At 44.9% G+C, this 15399-nt stretch overlaps 1 protein-coding gene and 1 long non-coding RNA gene across 6 annotated transcripts in view; both read right to left on the bottom strand.

Annotated features, from left to right (window-relative positions):
- PDZD2 (PDZ domain containing 2) overlaps positions 1-15399 on the bottom strand; it is a 206084-nt gene that overhangs the window by 115701 nt on the left and 74984 nt on the right. The window contains exon 1 of one of the 5 annotated variants that reach the window (XM_061469559.1): positions 4794-4977. The exons of the other annotated variants lie outside the window; for them this stretch is intronic. The gene's annotated coding sequence lies outside the window, so the exon portion shown is untranslated. Of the gene's footprint in view, positions 1-4793; positions 4978-15399 lie in introns of those variants that run through there. 5 annotated transcript variants of the gene reach the window in all.
- LOC133277496 (uncharacterized) lies at positions 1808-2320 on the bottom strand. The gene is made up of 2 exons (XR_009746230.1): positions 2108-2320; positions 1808-2040 (listed from the first exon to the last, which is right to left on the bottom strand). It is a non-coding gene; the product is annotated as an uncharacterized LOC133277496 (long non-coding RNA).

The following is a 15399-nucleotide window of genomic DNA, read 5'->3' as shown; positions in this document are numbered from 1 at the left end:
CATCGCAAAACATCCTGTCCCCAAGAAATGAAGGGCAGTGTTCAAAGACATAGGACAGAGATCTTTTGCCTGGTATCGCTACTCCCTCATCATCATCTGTGAATAACCAGCACAGAAGCTTGACCTCACTAAGGCACTCTTGACCATCCTGGATTACAGACAAGAACTTGGAAAATGCATTTCCTTCCTGCTCCTGGGGTAAGATTCCTGCTCCTCTCTACAACTCCTGTGTCAGCAATATCAACGCTGCCCTGCTGCTCTCCCAGCTCATCAGCAGCTGCAGGGATTTACAGATATATTCCCTGTCTATTTTGTACAATAGTATTTGGAAGCTGCACCACAGTTTCTTGAGACAAAAGGTCAAATTCTGCAAGTTTCTGCAAATCTTCAGCTCCAGCAGAATTCATCTGGAGCCAAGAGGTTCTCCATGCAATAAGAATGGCTTGAGATGCAAATGGGACAAACCAAATTAACTATGCCAATGTGAACCTAAATCTCAAGGAAACAAAGCTGGCAGCTGTGCCAAGTGCCTTCCTTTTGCAATGTTCAACTTATGTTTCATATTTACATTAGATTTACATAAAATTAGATATAGGCCACCACCCATTCACAGGAGGGGAGTTACATATAAACTATTAAAACATGACATGGGTATGACATGTCCCAAAACCACCATACCTCATTCCAGCACAGGGCTAAGCAAACACAGCAATGCTACTGCCCATGCAGATCTAGGAGCAGCAGAGCCAACTTCTCCTAATGCTCTAGGGATCTACTTGACCTGAGCTGGCCTTGCACTAAGACTACTAACAGTGCTACAGCCATCTTCCCACAACCAGGAAGCCTGGAGATGGACCTCTGAGACTCCAGATGGACTGAAGCTAGGTCCTGAAGACAAAGCATTTCTAAGTACCCCAGTTCTACAGCTCTAGGAAATAGACCAGGACCTGTGCCAGGTTTTTGCTCAAGAGACAAGTGGCTTCAACCACTGATCACCGTCAACATTCATGGGGCACTATGCAGAAATGGCAACATTTCACCTGAGTCCTGGGTTAAGCTCTTGCTCATTTACTACATTTTGGCACACAACAATGGAATTCCACTGTATTCCCATGTGTTTTACTTGAATATATTATAATTCCTCGTTAGCAGTCTCGGGCTGTTACAAATTTTTAGCATAGCAAAACAGAGTGCATTTATTCCAGAAGTCTTCCATTGTAGCATTTCTACAATAAGCGTAAGAGGTAGAGCAGAGGTACCAAGTCCTGCCCACAGGCTGTTCACACCCTCACAGACTTTACTGCAAACCAAACCTCTCCACCACAGTGACAGCTACCACAGGCACAGTCTGGTGGAAGAACAGGAAAGAAGAAAAGCAACAAGACTCTGAAGAAAAATGCCTCAGCCTATAGTGAATGAACGTGTGTGTGTGCATGAGTTTACGTGTGAAGTCAGGGCACATTCACATCAACTCAGACTTCACTACAGTCCTTGCCGCCAGCATTCTCACAAAGCTGGTTGTAGGCAGCTCCCCAGTTAAACCCTGTGAAACCTTCTTTAAGGGCTGCTGCATTTTTACTGTCCTTCACAAACACACAGTACTTACCAAAGCACCCATTTCTACCCACACGTCAAACAAGCTACCACCTCATGTTCTCTGCAGTCACAGCCCTACCAGGACTGTGGACTGCACCTTAAATCAACTTACAAAACAAGCCAGAGAACAAAACTTGACTGTTATATCCCAGGGCTAGAAGGAAAGAGGGGGGGTGGAAAAAAACCCAACACCCTAACCAGCCAACAGCTCTTCACACCAAATGAGCAATTTTATTAAGGAAATAACATCTGAACAAGACACGCTGCGCACACACATTCTGCAGCTGGAATCTCTTGTAGCTGATGCGTCTCTTGGCGATACACGAGTCAGAAAATAATTCAGCTCAGCCTTGGAAGGTTAGTGGTGGCGGTGGCTCTGTGGTTGCAGCAGGCATGAAGCATGGTCAAAAGCCAAGTGCAGACCTCAGATGGTATACAGTAAATCTGCCGAGAAGCATCTTTCTTCCTTGCTGCAGTGGACTCTGGACATAACATGCTTTCAGAGACTCACCAATGTTCAGCCTCAAAAGAAGGGTTCTGATTGACCAGAGAGAAACCTTGGGGCACCACAACCCACCAGAAGCTGTCTGCTTCCCAGGGATCCCCTGCTGCCAGGCTGCCTGTGTCAAGAGAAATGTCTCTGCATGCAACCAGGGACACTCTGCAGTAGGGCATAAAAACCCCTAGTGTCCATAGGGAAGGCAGAGAATGCCACACAAATTAAAAAAAATAGGCAGCACCCAACTACACCATGCTTTGTCAGTTCTTACCCTAAACCCACACGATTCGTCATACTTTAAACAATAACAATGAAGCATTAAATGGCACAGACATACGTAGGCCTGTTTGGCATTTGCTGGAATAAACAGGACATTTACAGAGAAACAAAAGAGATCTTTGCAATTTCACATACCTGCCAGCTTCAGTTATACCTTATTGCTCTGTTCCCCACCAACAGCATCTCGAGGACCGATGATCAGTGTCAGAACAGTCTGCCACCTTCTCCTTTCACTCTGGGGTATGGTGAGTAAGTACAGAAGCCTGGCTGTCAGGGGTAGGACAGGTACCCTGATTCCACAGCCTGCTTAAGTTCCTTCCTCCTGCCAGCTGCACTTGAAGAAAGTTGCTCTGCACTAAAGACAAGGCATACAGAAGGTCCTCCATGAAGGAAGGATCCTCTTCTCTGTGGATCTGTGTTTGCAGAACAGGATTACCTCTGCTCACACTCATAGTATATGCATAGGCTCTAAATCACAGCAAGATCCTTCCATTCTGCTACAGGTTTTCTATTTCAAATGGATTAAGAATTTGCAGGCAACACGTTTTCCTGACCATGAAGAAAAATCGTGACATATAGGATACATCATTAATACATTTCCACCAAAAGACCACACACAAGATATATCAGGCAAGATGACTAACCTTTCCAGCATATCCATGCAAGTAATAAAAATACTAAATTATGAATTTTTAAATACCATGATAAAATTTAGTCACTACATCGAAAATCTTTCCAAATCCTAATAAAAAGTAACATAAGAGACACTCTCTTTCCATTAAAAAAGTGAGAAGACAATTCCCACCCCAGTCAGAAAACGGAGGTAACCCTGCTGTGACAGGTCTCACTGTTCAAGTCCAAGAAGAAACCTTCATCACCTTTCACCAAAACCACGAGGCTTCCCATCTCTCCATACCCCCTTCATGAAGGGGGATCTTCTTTTTGAGCCAGGAGATGGAGCCAGAGACACTCCCTACCGTGAAGAAAGGGTGAGATGTGGGGGTAAAGAACCTCAGTTTCTGATGTCGAGGATGCTACTATCTATTACTATCAGTCAGTAGGAAATGGCAATCCACAGTAACACATTAAGATGCAAGAGACAGCTGCATAACTCACAAAACAGCTCAAGGAAAGTTAAGACACCACCTACCTGAGCCAGCAAACACCAGTTACTCTTCTTATTCAACAATTTGAGAATTGTTTTGGAATTAAAAACTTAGAGCACACACACATCTCTAACAAACACGCTGACCAGAGGTGTCAGGCATCAAAAGCGCTGTCAGGAGAGAGATGAATTAACCTCTCTCATCAGAACCGCTGCTGTTCCACACATCAATGCACAGTATTTCTGAATAGCACAGGGACCAGCTCAGATTGTGGATGAATTCATAAAACCTAGAGTTTTGCAAGCTGAATGTCACACACAGAGAGCACACTGTTGTGCAACACAATACTTAAGAGGCTTCCCATCTGCACTCCATTTCAAAGCATATTTTACTTGTTAGCTTCATTTAGAAGGTCCCCCCAGTTCCGCTGCAAGAGAGCACTCTGCCAAAACACAGGGCTGAGCAGAAGCATTGAATTTGTATCAACATAAAGTAAATATGAAGTAAGAATGAAGTATGCCTATGCCCTACATGTACAAAACCCACTGAACACCAACAGACTTTGGCTTGCCTCAGGATTAGGAGATATTTAGAGAACATGATGGCCGTGGCACTTGAACGCCACTAAAAGCTCTCCTAACCGAAAGCCAGGAATCAGGATAGATTTAGGAAGCGACAATTCAGCTCTATTTTTTGCATCCAGTTGGAAGACAATATATTTTCTTTATTGAAAGCCTTCATTGCTCAAGCTTGCCAAGCAAAGCTCCTCTACAAGGCTTTCAGCAGCGCTTTCATTTTAAAGATCTGGTATTCATGTGTCCTACAGGGAAGCATTTTGTGACTTGAGTTGTAAAGATTTTCGCCAAACGAACTGTTTAGTGGGTTTGGACCGAGTCCTATCCCCACGGGAAAGCGGACCCTTATGCCAGACCGCAACTAAAGTTCCCGCCAGCCCCAAGTCCGGAGCCCCCAGCCCGTGTCCACGGCTGCCCCGCACCCCTCGTCCCCGACCAGCCCCGAACCTGGCGACCGCCCAGCGCCACCGGAGCCACGGCGGATCCCGCCGGGTCACCCCCGACACCCGGCGCCCCGCCGGTGCCCCCGGCACCCGCAGCTCGGTCCTCCTGGGGCCGCTGCGCCCCTGCCCCGCTCCGGCCGCCGACACAACTTGCGGCTCCGGCCGCTATGTGCCCCTTCCCCGCACACCTCTCGGCGTCCCTCCGCCGGGCTTGCAGCAGCCTTTCCGCAGCAGCGGGCGGCCGCGGCTAAGCCCTGCCGCCTGCCCCCCGCAGATCGCTCATCCGCTTAATCACCTGCCGGCACCGAGCCGCGGAGCCGCTGCGCGCCGGCGGTGACGGAGCCTGAGACTACCGGTGTTGGTGACGCCGGTGCTCCTGATGCCGCTGCCGCTGGCGCTGCCAGTGCTGCTGGGGCTGGTGCTGGTGCTGCTGCCGCTGCGGGCGGGGAGGCACCTTCGCCGGCGCCGCCGCCTCCCGGGCGCGGGGCGCGGCTGCAGGCTGTTACGCGCGATCCCCGCCCCGCCCCGCCGCGCACCGGGCTCCGCGCCGCGCAGGTGGGAACGGGGACCGCGGGGCGCGCACGCGCACGGATCCCCCCCGGGGCGAGCACGGTCCCACTGCGGACATCACCGGCGTGTCGTGCCTTATGCTCCCCCCCCCCCGCTGCACAGAGCCAGATCCGGCAACCGGGGCTTAGACCCCAGGTCCGGTGCGCGCCCCTCCCCACAGAGCGGTGACGGGGTGGGCAGCGCATCCCTGCTCCGCCTTAGGTGACCTTAGCTGGGACCTGCTCAGGACACGGTGGCTTCCCCTCCCGCACGCTTGCCGCATCCAAACCAGGCTCCCGTTGAGAGCCACCCTGCACACTTACTCCCTCCACTCGGGGCATCCAAATTAAAATCCCCATGCAACAGCCGAGGGCTGTTTTCTAACCTGGAGTGGGGCCTGATGTACCAAAGCCAAGTGTCTTTATCACCGGCTGTCATTTAACATCTCATGGCCATTTTTCAGGTATGTGGCAGACAGTTCCCGGCAGGCCTAACAGCACTCTGCTTATATCCAATATTGCTTTTTGGGGTTGTTGGCTTTTTTATATATATATATATATATTTCTACGGTCTAAATTACACAACTGTGGTCACATTTTGATGACTGACTGACATTTTGACCATACACTGGGAATAAACCCACTGCTATAACTAAAAAAAAGACCAAAGCCATAAAAATAATAGAAAGAATTATTATATTTGCCCAAGGGGTGAGGAGATCTGGCTGTAATCAAGATGGACAAGGATGAAATTCTTCACTGAGTTCTGTGCTGTGTTCAAGCAGTCTTTTAACAGCTTAGTTTTGCACGCAGGAGTCCTGGCTCTCAGGTACAGTACTGCCCCACACGGAAAGCACCGTCCCTCCTGTTTTTCAGCATTGTCAGCATGATGTTCAGCCTTCCAGGAGTTTAGAGGGAGACAGGAGAGTACCTGAGCTTTGTTCCTTGGAGCAAAATTCGGAGCCTGGTGTTCAGCCTCAGCTCCCAGGGAGCACAAGGAGTTAATTAGGTGCCAAAACTGAATGCACCGATAGTTAACAAACACAAAGCTAATGCAAAGGGAAGCTTTCAGTCCTTCGGATGTGCCTCTTTCTGGGGCTCAACACTGCTAACCAGGAAATGCCTCCCTTCCAACTGTGATTCATGGCCTGACATCTCCCGAGAAAAGAAAGCAAAAAAAGACAAAAAACATCATAAGTCCCTTCATTTATAAAGCAGAGATCAGGTTCTGAGCACAGTGAGAGGAGGGTGTGATGGCTGTATCTGTCCTCTGTGCAGCACAGGGGCTGGGGAGTTCATCCAGGACACGGACAGCAAGTTCAGCTGCTCAGGAGGAGAGAAATGCACACCAGCATTATTTTCCTAGGAAAACAAGTAGCCTCCAGACGGCTTCTGCCTAAGTGCTCTACGTCACCTCTTCTTTTAACTGAATTCCTCTGTGCAAAACACAATGCCAAATTCAGGATATTCACGTGGGAGGCAGAGGTTGTCCTGAGTCCCTGCCCTAAAAACTGTTTGTGATGTTCCCATGACGCGGTTATTAGAATAATACAAAGGAGTTTTGGAGCAGGAATCACTCCCTGGGATGCCTCCTTTTGTCTCCTTAACTATTTAGGCTACAGTCATAAACAGAAAAGAGACCACAGCGGGTATCTTGCACTGTCTGCTATGACACTGGAAGTCCAGAAAGATCCATGAATTGTTTATCCTGTGGGATACAAAATATGACCCAACTTCCTATTCATGCAAAGGAAAATGCAATGTCCTTCCTGGTAAAATATCCTAGGGAGAAGCAGCCAGAGGGGGTGAGGAGGTGCGTTATCCTCCCCACTGACCTGAGGAGCCATGGAGGGGAGAGAAATGGCATGTGGGATCCGTGGGGGACAAGGAGACAGAGGAGCAGCTCAGGCTCAGGCAAGACCAAAGTGGCCTGGATGAGAGCACAGAACAGGATCCTGAGCATCAGGAAAGCCCAGAATCCTTGGGCACTTCCCAGCTCAGTGATGGCTGTGCAAAGCTTTTCTATCTCTATTTAGGAGCCATCATCCCACTGAAATTTTGGAGGATTTGTCCCTAAATGTTCTCAGCTCTTATTCCGGAGAATATTGATAGCACTTAGATACTTTACACGCACACATGCAGCTGTGTATTTCAAAGTAATCTGTTTTGATATAAGCCAAATCTGGATTTGAGTCGTGTTTTTTTAAAGATAAAGCGTTGATTTATAAACACATAGTGCAAATGTTTAAGGAAAACTGGCTTAAGAAGAACTACTTAGAAGAGATCATCCTCTTCTGCCCAACAGAGCTGGGCATCCAATTCCTTTCTAGCTTTAATTTCAGGAGTACAGAATAACGGATGGAGAATATTAAGGATGGAGAAACTGTGGATAGATGAAACTCTCATGGCAGTCAAAAGAAGGCTGCAGAAACAGCCATTTTGGAACTTAGCTGATACAGTTGCAATGGCATCCCCATGTCACTGCACAGGGAAAATGCAACGTGGTATTTTTGGGACTGCCGTTATTTTTGGTTCTTGTCATCATCTGTGCACAAACAAGTTCTTGATTCACACTCAGACAAACAACAACAAACACAAATCACCTTAGAGCCACACTCCTACAAACTAAATGTCACTGAAATCAGTCTCTCTAATGTGTTAGTATTAGAAGCTAATACTTCAAGAAAGCAACTGAGGAGAGCTCATAAGCGGTAGGTCTGGTACCTAAAACTGCATTACATTTAAGCCTTACCTCAAGTGTTACCTTCAGAATCTGGAAGCATCAGAAACATTTGTTCTTTATAACAGACGCAGACATTCACATTCTGCCAACACTGCTGTGTCCTGGGCATCATCTGTCTGACACCCCTGACACACAGCACACACAGATAAAGTCAATTATATGGTATGTGTTCCCAGGACCCAAGACTTTTTGTGGATCTGATGGACAGCAAAATGAGCGTACAGATTTAAATGAAATTCCTTTGAAAACACAATAAGCATCCAGGACCGCATATAACCCAGAACAACATTGGGATGTTCCATTTTTTCCTAAAAGAATACAGCATAATTCAGAACTCAGCCAGAACCCACAAAAATGACACAAAGAGGGTTAACACTGCATTGGAGTCCATCATACCAAGGCACAGCCAAGGACTGCAAAGGCCACATTCTGCTCCCAGCCATGCCAGTGTAAATACAAAAATCCCTTCCCTGACCTCCAAGTGGATCTCCCCAGTTTGCTCAGTCCATTCAGTGCATTCTGGTGATCGAGTTCCCTAAGCATCCACAACCACCACCTTCAGAAAGCCCTATTTCTGCACCACATGCTATTAACACTATGAGATGAATACCACAGAGAAAACCTTTCCCTTACCATTTCTTCTGCACACAAGCACAACAAAAGATTGGGTTTTTTTATAAATAGAGGTTTAATAGCTCCAACACACAACTACTATAAACAGCCCTGGAGAGCTGAATACCACAGCCCACAGCCACCATCCCAACCGAGCCACCCAGGGCTCCGCTAGGAGTTACACCCTCACCATTTTGTGCCGCAAACCCACCACGAGTTCACAGGGTCTACAGAAAAAATGTGCCCAAAAAATTCCAAACAGCTCCCAGTCTGGCTCAAAACACCCCATCCCTTAATCTTTAGTGGGGTTTTATATGTAAATTGCAGCCAGACCTGCCCTTGAGAGAGCTATACCAGAGTTACTTGTAAACACACGCTTATTCCTCCCACCATACAAATAGTAGGAAATAAGATGTTTAGCAAGCAGCCATATTAGAGCTGATTGTATGCATTTTAGTTTATTTCTAAGCTGATAATTTTAAAAATCAATTATGTACATGAAAAAGATTCCCACTTTTATTGAATATTGCATGAAACTCCAAACTGTAATGCAATTTATCTACATTTTATAGCTCTGATGTCACTTCTTATTTAATTTCTTTATGTGCCTGTAGAGCTTATTTAGAGGTTACCACAAATTTATAGGGGATAAAGACTTCTCACTCAGCAGGTCTCTAATTCAGGTAAGTAATTCAGGTAAGTACGTATTACCAGAACAATATCAATTAGATTTACACGGCATTAAGTATACTGTATTTAACCTCAAAATAAAAAGCAACCCAAGATCAGAGAGCAGAAAACAGATAAAAGGAAATGTACTAGTGCTGCTGAAATAAAACAGGGAGTAATAACCTAGAAATCATGCAGTCTTAAAGCAATTTGCCTTATCTGCTACATTTAACACCAGCTACAGTTATTAAAATGAAAATATCATCAAGCCATCTTTCACATCTCAATCCTTACTGTTTGCATTTCTCTCAGTAATGTCCTCTGTTTAATTTTAACTTCTGTTCACTTCATATAGTCCCTTCTTTACAGTGCATGGCCTAGGTCTGAGACTCTACACAGAAACATGTATTTGCTTAAAGCAATGTGTTACCACCAAGAGTTTTTTTCTAAGTGAAAACACCTATCGAAGCCTGTTTTTATAAATTACAGATTGGGGAGAAAATTTAGAATTCACATTAACCTTTAAAAACAAATTAAAAAGAAAACAATGAAAGTCCAGGTTTTACCCTTCCTTGAATCCAAAGACTCTCATCAAGACCTCCCCCTCCTCTACACTGAGCCAGACATTTCCTCCCAGATAATTTTTCAAGCACTGAGGGAAAAATACTTCATGAAGATATAACATCTTACATTATGTACTCACCCTTAGATCCCTATTTAAATTGCATTCTTTCTTTCCTCAAGGTAATGGCAGTTTTCTCTGCTCTTAACCTTTCCCCCCTATTGCACAATTAATGCAAACTTTTTTTGCAGAGTTGACGACTATGTTCTGATTTTTCCTTACCCTGTTTGGTCCAAAGGTTACTATTTCACAAAGTATCCTAAGGACATTTTTACTACCAAGAAATACTTTGACAAGAACTATTTTTAACTCCGCTAAGCTCTGCTGAGTGTAAAATGCTGCACAGGGTGCTCATCAGCCTAGGGGAACACAGCTATCAACGGGGTTTGTTTTCTTTGCATGAGAACAGCAATATGAATCTTCCAGCAACAAGACTCTGTACACACAGTACATGATGTACATCTCATTATAAACCTGAAGGGTCAACAGATAGGGGAAAAATGTACTTAAAACCCACCAGCTGATAGCTGCCGACAGCAAGGTGCTTCTGCTGGCTGGGAGGGCTCTGCACACCTGCTACTGCCCATGCCTCATGCTGAGACTTACAGCTCTACTGGAGATGATCAGCATGGCCAAGAGATCAACAACCCCGTCAGGATGTTGCTGGTGAACTGCTCCAGGAAGGTGCTTCCAGGTGCTCTCCCTGCCTTCCCCTACTCAGAATATTGGAAGTGATTTAGCCATGACATAAAATGGGACAAGACCACACATCTCAGAAAAAGCATAAGGGAGGTAAGGTAAAGACTAGAGAGGCAGGCTGGTGCCAATTCCCATCCCCAGCCATGACCTCAACTGCGTGGTGCTGCTGCGACAGGGGAGCGAGACCAGCCCTTCTGCTGAGGAAGGCTGCCAGGAGTACACCACCACTTAAACACACCTCCATGGGGAGTAATTCAAGCTCTGGTGTGTTTTCAGAAGCAGCCAAGGGAACACAGTGTTTTACTCCTCTGCAAACACCCAGCAGGACGCTTAGGCACTACATGCAAGGCCAGCACGCCAGCTACGAGAACCTGCATAACAGGGCTACACAAGCTCTCTGTTCAGGGGCTGACTCCCCCCTGGCAAACGCTCTGCCCATATGTGCCTGCTCATTAGGATTTCCTATCAAAGCAGTATTTTTCCCTTCTCCTTAACTACAAAAATAAAGTAGGTTACAGCAGAGGCTGCCCCCTCCAGCAACCTGTGCTCCACCCTGGAGTCATTTTATATTACTCTCCCCAGTGTCCTAAACCAGGGCTGCAGAGATTGTTCCAAATGTGGCTTTCATTTTATGCTAGAATAGCCTCCATTAATGCAATACGCTGTGCTGCATACATCCAAAGTGGAAGCCCAGATCCTGTTTGCTTTTTAAACACCACCAACCGTCCTGCATTTTGTCAGTGTGTACTTCCCAGCACGTGGTGGAACGTGCCATCCGCTCACCACTTATTAATGTTTCAAGAGTCTTCCTTAAAACATACATGAGATTTAGGGAGGATTTTGTTCCAGGAGTCTTCTGACCGTTCTGTGCAGTCAGAGAGAGTAGTTTTATTTCACAGACTGGATTTAATATACAGAAACATACTGCATCTGTTTCCAAATATTTTCTTTCTAAAGCCGTTATGAAAACCAATGCCAACACGTGCTCATTTCTCTTTAAGGAGGAAACCTAATTTGGATTTCTTGATCCAGATCTTAACACCCAGGCTCAATTTTGCTTGCTAAAGCAATCTACAGGCTACAGCTAATATAAATTTAATCTGCAAGACTTCTTGTTTGGGCTGAATGGGTCCAGCGTGTCTTTGTTATAGGCTCCACACCATGTATCAGTAGTAGCATTTGCTGCTGATTGCAGATCTCACTCATCATGCACATGGGCTACATGGGCAGGATCTTTCTTGGATTTCTCATCCATTTTGGATTTTTCACTAGGATATCCCCATGTCTTGTTGGATCAGAGATTTATTTATTTATTTAGCCATTATTCAGCCTTCCCAAGTGCCTCCAAGAGGCATCAGTGTAAACAAGTGAGTCCTTAGCTTCATGTTATATTTTGGAGGTGTGATGATTTCTCATGGACCTATCAGGTGCAGCTGACCGCATTTGAGAACACATCCTACAGGTCCAATCCTTCCTTTACATGGTCATAAGCTAAGAATTACTTCTTTAGTTAATCAGGTTACCCTGGCGTAATGCTTACATGTGGAAATCAGGAACTACTCCTCTATCCCCTAATATCTAGGATTCACCTCCTTCCCCCTCAGCGATTATGTAAAATATCTGCAGGGAAAAGTGAAGTCATTTTATAATAAGGGGTGAAAAATAATCTGCTTTTTGATTGTACCCAAAGAGAAGGAGTATTATGAACAAAAAACAATGTTCTGTGGTGTCAGGTTTTAATTTGGCAAGGTCACAGCCTTCCTCCCAAGTCAGGAGGAGATTTTACCACCAATTGAAAGGAAAAAATAAAAAATCAGGTCTCAGTGACTACACAGGAACATTTTGATCGATTGGCACAAGCTAAAGGTTAAAAGTTACAATTTGCAGCTGACCTCAGAAAAAAATAAGAGCGACAGTAGGTTTAAAATCTAAATATTCAGTCAAGCTATTTCTCTAGGACACAATTTTCACGCTACTTTGATGAACGCTGCTAAGAGAGCAGGTGGCAAAACGTGACCAAGACAGAAACCTTTAGTTTCACCTCACATTCACTTCTTTTGTCCCATTCCCTGCATGAAGTTAATCCTCAGAAGAAGAGCCTGGGGAATGCCATAAACAGAAGTCCCTGGACAACATGAACAGCAACATAAACCTCCTCCCTGTGTACATACCTGAAACTCCCACACCACTCCTGTGTGTCTCCCATCATTGCCAAACTGGTGACCATAAAACAATGGGTACATGTGTGAAGTGAGCATGAGAGAGCGTTATGGTTTTGGGCTGGTAAGGGTGAGGATCCCATCACTGGGGAGGGACTCTTCATTAGGGACTGTAGTGACAGGACAAGGGGTAACTGGTTAAAACTTAAACAGGGGAAGTTTAGATTGGATATAAGGAAGAAGTTCTTTACTGTGAGGGTGGTGAGGCACTGGAATGGTTTGCTCAAGGACATTGTGAATGCTCCTTTCTTAGCGGTGTTTAAGAGCCTTGGGTGATATGGTTTAGTGTGAGGTGTCCCTGCCCATGGCAGGGGGGTTGGAACTAAGCGATCTTAAGGTCCTTTCCAACCCTAACTGTTCTATGATTCTATTGCCAGGCTGCTCCCACTTAAGTGGCCATGCAGCCATGAGATGAATTACATGGTTATATTAAATCCTGTTTTTCTCATGTGCACATCTTGATACTGGTCCCTCCTCAGTTCAGTTGCTTACTAAGGAGTCTGTTCATACTTGAAAGAAAATTCTCACCAAATAAGAGTTGCCTTGAACGGGAAATCATCTCATCACATTTTCCCCAACAGAGCCCCAAAGTGGCTCCTTTTACGTCAGTAAACACACATCCCACATCCAGAGCTGCCTTGCTAGACTTTTGCTCTAAAAGATAGCCCAGTGAAGGTATAATATGCAAAGTTTTATAAACTGGAGTGCTCCAACCAGAATATTGGCAGCTCCAGCAGGCTTGGCTTTGGACCTTCTCACTTCACAACAAACCTCAGAGACCATATCTGGAAATCAAAACTTCATCTGTGTGTTGGCAGGAGCACCACAACAAAAACAAGGTTGTGTTTTGGGGTGTTTTTTTTCCTCAAAGCCTGTACTAGGCACAGAAAGGGACAGCGTTTTGGCTTCAAGAACTCAGAAAAATAGAATTCAGTTTTTCCATTCTGTCATTATTCCAGGAAAACCCTACAGGTAAGTAAATCTCACTTGTTTACACTGATGCCTCTTGGAGGCACTCAGGAAGGCTGGATAATGGCTAAATTCATAACCAGGAAGGTATCTCATAAGCTAGGGCTTATTTGTGTTGCTCAAATGTACTTCTGCAGAAACAGGTATTTCAAAGAATTTTAGCCTTTATGAAGCTGCTCTGACTTTATAACCTTCCAACAGACAGGCAGGTACCTGGAAAGAAATGCTCTGCAGTAAAGCCCAACATTTAATAAAGTGCTTTTTCCCTGGGGAGCTCAAGCACCTGCAGAAAGCAAGCTGCTGTCATCACCTCCCTGTCACCAGTGCCATGACTTGTTCACAGTGGGGGGAAAAGGCTTGACCAGGACCCAACACGTAAGTCCACACGTGCTATCTATTAGGCTGTAAGACCCTGACAGGAGTTGGATACATAGTTCTAAGTCATATGCAGTTTATACAAACATAACTAACAAGTAAATGATTTAAAGTAGAAGCAGGCAGAAGAGAAACGAAAGATAAAGCAGCCAACCAGTACAGGCTTGCTGCAGAAAGCAACATGGACTATAAGCAAGTAGCAAATGCCACTAATATGTTGAGGCAAAACTTTGAATGGAATTTAAACTAGTTCTTTACATTTGGTTCGTGCTGGATTCTTACACCAGCTTATGACCTGGTATATAGCAAGGTAATATGACATTTTTTAATCTAAAGGACTTGGCTTCACCAAGTCATGCATGACTCCCGCAATGTAGTACATGGCCAGTGGCTCCCAAGTGAGCTGGTGTGCATGTTAAAGATTATAAAAAAAGGGAGAATGTGTCTCCTCATATTTTGTATGCTATTATTGATATTATCATTAAATGAGAGAACATCCTTGAGGCTGGGAAAACCTCAGGGAGTATGGGAGCTGACACCTGGACTCAGGATTGGTTTCCTTGGTTATGAGATCTAGCTGAACTGTTTTAACAGATAATGATATCTAATTTAATTACTTATTAGGCAAAATACTTTTGATTATTATTCAGCCAGCCAGAATTAATGAATTTCTAAGTCCTTCTATCCTGTTTTTTTTTTTCTACCCTCTTGTCTTTTACATCTTTTGTTTTTTTAAGCTCTTCTGAAATCCACCTCTCTCAAGACTGACATTTACTTCTCTACTAACTAACTTGGATGATTATTTTTTTTTTAATGATGATGCCCCTTAACCTCATTTCCACAGTTTATAATTTGATTCTTGGGTCATCATGGAAAGCATCTGAGTCACCAAATAATTCTAATAAAGCACTGAGATTCTGCCTTTCTCATACACTATTTAAAACACAGTCCATTTAAAGGCAGAGCCCTGCAGTAAACCCTTGTTGACTTTGAATTCCACACACCAGCCATTAACTTCTGATCCGTTTGGCACCTGTACACGTTTTTAAGGAGTTATTATTTTTTTCTCCACAACTTAATGGGTGAATTATTGGAACCCATTTTATTTTAACCACATAGTTCATCCTGATTAAATTGGCTAGTTTACTAAATAATTTTCTGGTCTCTGTATATTCCACTTACTTCCCAAATGCAGGCAATGACCAAAAAACAGATCAGAGGGAAGACAGTTCTGTGTACTGCTGGGTCAGAGTGGCCAGAAGAAATCTGGAAGGCAGAGTTTTCCCATTTCCATGGGGATAAATGGGAAGCGATTCCCCCACAGCCCGCGGTGTTATGGTATTGTCAGCGACCTCAGGCACAGCTTTGTTTTTATGTGCAAGAAAGTTGTGCTTCAGCCTTGCCAGCCAGGAAGGCAGAGAGTCAGCAGGAGAAGGCAAAGTCAT

The sequence above is a fragment of the Pezoporus flaviventris genome, unplaced genomic scaffold (genome assembly GCF_033815535.1).
Source record: "Pezoporus flaviventris isolate CSIRO_AGI_PZ_B2104156 unplaced genomic scaffold, CSIRO_AGI_Pfla_v1 ptg000057l, whole genome shotgun sequence".
NCBI lineage: Eukaryota > Metazoa > Chordata > Aves > Psittaciformes > Psittacidae > Pezoporus > Pezoporus flaviventris.
The sequence above is the reverse complement of the archived record's forward strand: the minus strand, read 5'-3'. Positions and strand labels throughout refer to the sequence as shown.